General features: G+C 40.0%; 1 long non-coding RNA gene across 1 annotated transcript; it reads left to right on the top strand.

Annotated features, from left to right (window-relative positions):
* Positions 1 to 290: 290 nt before the first annotated feature.
* Positions 291 to 3,365, top strand: LOC145782377 (uncharacterized). Its single transcript, XR_014290830.1, has 4 exons — positions 291 to 914; positions 1,531 to 1,719; positions 1,950 to 2,068; positions 3,042 to 3,365. It is a non-coding gene; the product is annotated as an uncharacterized LOC145782377 (long non-coding RNA).
* The last annotated feature ends 2,662 nt before the right edge of the window (positions 3,366 to 6,027 follow it).

The raw sequence follows: 6,027 nt of genomic DNA, 5'->3' as shown, positions 1-6,027 counted from the left end.
AATTTGCGTGCAGTTCAAGAAAATTTAAAACAACTTGTAAGCTTAATCGAATTCACTTGTTGGTGTTTAGTAGCGCTCGACACAGCAGCATGATTGTGGTGATCATGTAATCATTGAGTTGCGGCTGCACTGCCGCCGCGCTGCTGACCTGTCTGCAGACGCTGAATCAATGTAAAAAAAAATCGATTGATGCAGTATCACTTGTTGATTTTGTTCTGAGAGCAGTCGCTCACTGTCTGATTTTGACCACGTGGGTGAGATTCTCGTGTCGCCAACAAAGGGGCGTCTTTACTTTAAATGTAGCAAAGCTTGCACAATAGGCCAGCTTCAGGAGCAGTCATGTTGCGTCGAAATCTCTCCTCAATTTCTTGAAGCGAGATTTCACAAAACGATTGCTACTTTTACTTTCAACGATCCGGCAAATCGTTTTTTCTACTCCCGCGGTGCATAGAACAACACTGCAGGCACAATAATTGTTGTGAAAACTCCATTATGACGTCACTACTTAAACTTTGACTGGGCAATATGACGCGTTGAAGTGAAAGAGGCAACAAAGCTTTAGAATGCGGCGATGTGTTATATCAACGTGAGGAGATGCAATTTAGCAGAAGAACTTGGTTTGTTTTGATGAAGGAAGACAGAGGCCATGACTTAATCCTTTGCTAAAGGGATTATGACGTCACTCGATTCACTTCGACTGTTCAAGCATGGCGGTTGTGCTCAATACACAATTACGTGGAGAGCCGAAAGCACAATGCTTATGTGAACAGCGCTAAGAGGAATTTTCGCTTCTTGCATCGAAAATATAAAAAATCGAATTCAATTGAGATAGGCCTATTACGGCCGAAAGAAGTTTTAGAAATGATCAAAATGAAACTATAAGAATGACTTACGACAATGTTTATGAAAACCTGGTAAGTGAATGTCTTTTATTCATTGAACCTGAAATAATTGTGTAAAGTCGTTTTTGTCACTAGGCTACTTTTACACAATTTAAAGAAAGTTATAAAACTCAATTTAGAGAAAGTTATAAAACTCAATGACCAATGGAAAACTTTCATATGAAATATTCTCGTGACAAATTTAGTGCCAGTGCTTCTAGATGAGTGCTAAGAAGATATCAGCAAAGTAGCAGAGCTTGTGATGTCCCACAACATGTGTAGGGTTCTGCTCAATCTTTGATTTTGCTGCTCCGGCAGTGTTTGCCTGACTGCTTGAATGTGTTTGTATTTTTATGTCGTGTGGATAGGTCTGTGATGGTTGTAGAGTATTTGCAAATGTAGCTTTCATTGCCGTCAACTGAATAATAATAATAATAACATGTTTTATTTTGCGCCCATTGCGACAACATAGCCTACAGTAGCCTACACTGCGACCTACATACGCAACAAAACAGACGACTGGAATCCCAAAATAAACTTTAAACGTTGGCTGTCATTTGTAACAGTCGAAAATGTCTGTAACAAGTGCTGAAGCTTTTTAATATGATGGATGAAACCCCTGTCATTACATTCGATTTACATTTTGCAGGTAGCAAATTTAAGTCAAGCTGTTGGCAAAAATGCAAGCGATTGTATCAGTGGACTTATTACCAATTATTATTATCGAACACAACACAGTTCAAAGCATGTCGAGAAAAAAGAAAGGAAAAAAAAAACGTCGTGAAGTCTAAGCACTCGTTTGATTGTTTAAAAAAGAATCTGAAAAAGATTGTTCTTGGTGAGTACGGATAAATGTTTTTACTACGACTAAATGATTATGTCATAACTATGCCATTTTGTTCTTTTGATTAATGTATGATGTAATTGTGAAGAGTACCGTATTGAGTAATGTATGAAAATGTTTTAGTGGTGTATTCGCAGTGATGTGAACAACGAACATGGTGGTTAGTAGGCTATGTCGGCATTTATATACTGATTTAACACTTCTTTTTTTACTTTCATGATTAGACATGGTGATGGCGCACGACAAAGCTGCTGCCGTGCAGCAAATTGATGAAGAGTTTCAGAGTGATTTCGAAATTGGAAGGACAGGCAAGGTGGCTGAAAACGGCAAAAACTAACTTTTGGTGAGCTTGTTATATGTTTGAAAGACAACAGCGCATGTGTTGCTTTAGTTGTTGAATAACTACTGTACACGCAATTAGAATGTATTGGAACTTGATTATTGCTCTGCGTGGCGCAGAATCGAATGATAAGTTTTTTGTCACGCACGTTGGAGAGAGGGATATTACCTTGATATTGCAGATTGTCAATTAACTTCGTAGTATCCTGAACGACAACTGATCAAAATCCTACACAGTGGCGTAGCCAGAAAAATGTTTTGGGGGGGCCAAATATTTGATGAATTGAAGAGAACAACAAAGTGTTTGATTTAAAGCCATCGCCACTTGATGTGCAGTGGCGTATCCTGGTGGGTTGAAGCAATAAAACTGGTAGCGGGGTTAGAGCGTGCCGAAGGCACGCGTATTCTAAGGGGGTCCGGGGGCATGTTCCCCCGGAAAATTTTTGAAAAATTACACTCAAATAATGGATTATAGCGCTTTCTGAAAACACTTTTAGGGTAATATTTGTATGAAATTTATTAGCAGATAAACAGCTATTAACTTATTAAAGATAGCTCTTACACACGAACTGGCAAAAACTGCGGCTAAATTAGAGAACACCAAAAACACAGCTAAACAAAAACTCAATAACTACACAAAAGCCCAACAGAGTAAGCCATTCTGAAATTGCTTCCACAAATTAGTTCAAAGAAATGTAAATCGCGTAAATTTTGGGCGATTTACGATTTGGAAAATTTATTGGTGTCTTTCTGTGTGTCTAAAACAAGTCCTTGGGGGTGTTAATAGCCAGATCTCTTGGAAAACGATATAAATTTCTACAAACTTTATTGCATTTTCAACAAAGGGCTCAACTTCGGAATCCAAAGTTTGAAAATTTGGGGGGGCATGGCCCCTTTTGCCCCCCTGGTTACGCCTATGATTCCTACACTGTTGCCAAACAGCCCTCTTGATTTAAATATTTTTGTTTCATTCGCAGGAATTCACAATGATAAAGATACACAAGAAAAAGCTGCTGATGTGCAATGAATCTCCATCTGTCAATACGATTTGATGTGGCTTGTTTCTAATAAATGTGAAAATATACGAAGCTCGGCTGTTACTTTGCTTTGTCACAAAGGGAGAAGTGTTGCTTATAAATCCGTGTTGCTGCTGTTCTTTCGCCCAAGGATTAGCTAGGTTCAACAATAAACTTTTGGTGATGAGCGAGGTTTAAGTACAGAGACGTTTGGCAAATGTAGATGCCAATGCTGTTCAGATGTTTTATGCACCAGCTTGCTTTGCATGGCCAACCTTGGTCAAAGCGCGGGCATCACAATAGTCAATAGATCAGATGAAGCAGCATCATGGTGCATAAAAGTCAACCAGAATTTAGGCGCCAGATGAAGCAAAATGGTGCACAAGCCATCTTGCCACCGTTGGCCAGATACAAATGCCAACGTTGGCAAGATGAAGCAAAATGGTGCATAAAACATTTTGCCAACGTTGGCAAGATACAGAAGCCAACGTTGGCTAGATGCAGAAGTCGACGTTGGCTAGATGCAGACGCCAACGGTGGCAAGATGCATACGCCAACGCTGGCCAGATGCATCCAAATGGTGCATAAAACATTTTGCCAACGTTGGTAAGATGCAGAAGCCAATGTTGGCTAGATGCAGAAGCCAACGTTGGCAAGATGCAGAAGCCAGCGTTGGCAAGATGCAGACGCCAACGCTGGCCAGATGCATCCAAATGGTGCATAAAACATTTTGCCACCGTTGGCAAGATGCAGAAGCCAATGTTGGCAAGATGCAGAAGCCAGCGTTGGCAAGATGCATAATCCAATGTTGGCAAGATGCAGAAGCCAACGATGGCAAGATGCAGACGCCAACGCTGGCCAGATGCATCCAAATGGTGCATAAAACATCTTGCCAATGTTGGCGTCTGCATCTTGCCAATGTTGCGGCCAACTTCTTGCCAATGTTGCCCCAACAATCAATGTTTACTGGGTAGCAAAGTAGTTTAGGCTAATGATGGTAGAGGCTATTAACTTTTAAAAATACCTTAGGCTACTCCCTTGTTGATGCTGTGTTTCGACCGTTTCTGTCATGTTGTTAACCAGCATAATAAAATAACTTTTTCAGCAACTATACAAATTTAGCGCCTGTATTTTGAACCAGCATCGTCATTGACTCGCAAACTCGTAAACTCACGGAAAAAAATTAATTTGAACTGCGCTGATCTACAATTTTGCAGAGATGTGTACGTATATTCCTATACGCCGCAGACTTGCGGCGTAGACTTTTTGTCGGTGCTAACGCTTACGGCCACATTTTTTGGATAGTTGTCGCTTGAGGCTACGCCGTAAAGTTTTTGCGGTTTTTAGCGCATAGCGTCAACGCATACTTTTTAATGTCTTAGTTGTTGTTTGCATTTTTTTATCAAACTTTCCGAATTATGAATAAGTTGAAAAAATGTTTTCAATGGGCAAAGACGTATTGAAACCAAAACGCAGCAAAATGTCAGACGAACACTTTCAGATGCTTGTGTTTCTTCGTGGAAATTCAAAATAAAACTTGGTTGTTTCGAGTGGTTTATAGCCTACCTTGTGAATGTTTGGCACCTAGCAAACAAAATGAATTTAAGCTAGTGTATGTGCTGACGCCGCCAACTTTTTTTTACAAGTTACGTTGACGCATAAGGCGTATAGTTTTTCGAACGTTTGCGTTTACGCTGACGGCGTCAATATTTTTTGTATGCGCGTACATCACTGCAATTTTGGAATAGGTCTAGCATTGTTGAAAACGGAATTTGATTGCTTTTGCTGAAACGTGATAAAATTGCTATAAACTAAAGGCGTTTGAAGCAAATCGGGCAAAGAACTATATTTCTTTTAAAAACTTTATTTTTGTTAGGCTATAAGTTTTATTTTTGTCCGCCCCAATAGCTCAGTTGTCCGCTCCGATAGCTGAGTTGGTTAGCGCTTGACTTAATGAACGAAGAATCTTCAAGGCTTTGTCAGTCAGAGCATAGAGATGCAAAACCAACCGCTTTGTTTGAGAAGTTTTACTTGAAAAAAAAATCAGTGCAAGGAAGTTTGCTAGTTTCTGGCTCTGGGATTGTCAGCTTTTAGTTGTGGTGTTATTAGTTGGTGGTCTCATTTAGTGACCGGTTGGAAACGGCTATGGATTAATTTCAACGTTGGATTGGTCGATCTTTTTTCGTTTAATATTCCGTTTGACATTATACATGCTGTGTTGTCTTTCGCCTTTACATCTGGACCTAAAATAAATAAGAACGTGGAATATTGAAAACCGTGTGTCCTGGTCACTCCTCGCCACTATCGTGCCCAGGGGTGTTGTCGTCGTTTCGATGGCTATATATGAGCGGGAGCGGGAGCGATATATGAACACACGACACGCCACGTCCAGGACTGGGTTAACCATTAGACTAATAAAGCCATAGCCTTAGGCAGGGATATCTAGAACAGCGGGACTGCTGACTTTGCAAATTTCGATAAAGCGATGGACACTAGAAGGGTCTGCGCTGTTAACGCCCGAAAATGAAAAAGGAGAAAGCGCGTGTCAATTACGCTGTTGAGAAGTCGCCTTTTCTAGATATCCCTGCTGTGAAGCTAAAATCAGGTCTTGAAAGTGGGCACTCCTAGGCATCTTCCCTAGCAACGCCCATAGCAACAACTAATGGCTGACCTTGTCTATAACTTAAGATCATCATTTTAAAGCAAACTTTTGCTGTTAGCCATCCAAGACTATTGAGTATTGAACACAGCTTTAGTTTTCATATTTAATTGATTATTGCATCACTTTTGGGCAAGTTTTAGTCATCAAACATAGGAAATAAAAAAAAACATAAAAAGAAGAAAATTTAATTTCGTGGTATTGCTAAACAAAGAAAGTTGGATAAGGTTGGTTGTAATCTAACAATGGTGGTAGACTTGATAAACTGTTACTGTAACACAAGTGTAA

The sequence above is a fragment of the Aplidium turbinatum genome, chromosome 13 (assembly GCF_918807975.1).
Source record: "Aplidium turbinatum chromosome 13, kaAplTurb1.1, whole genome shotgun sequence".
Taxonomy (NCBI): domain Eukaryota; kingdom Metazoa; phylum Chordata; class Ascidiacea; order Aplousobranchia; family Polyclinidae; genus Aplidium; species Aplidium turbinatum.
This window is presented reverse-complemented; position numbering and strand designations above follow the sequence as displayed.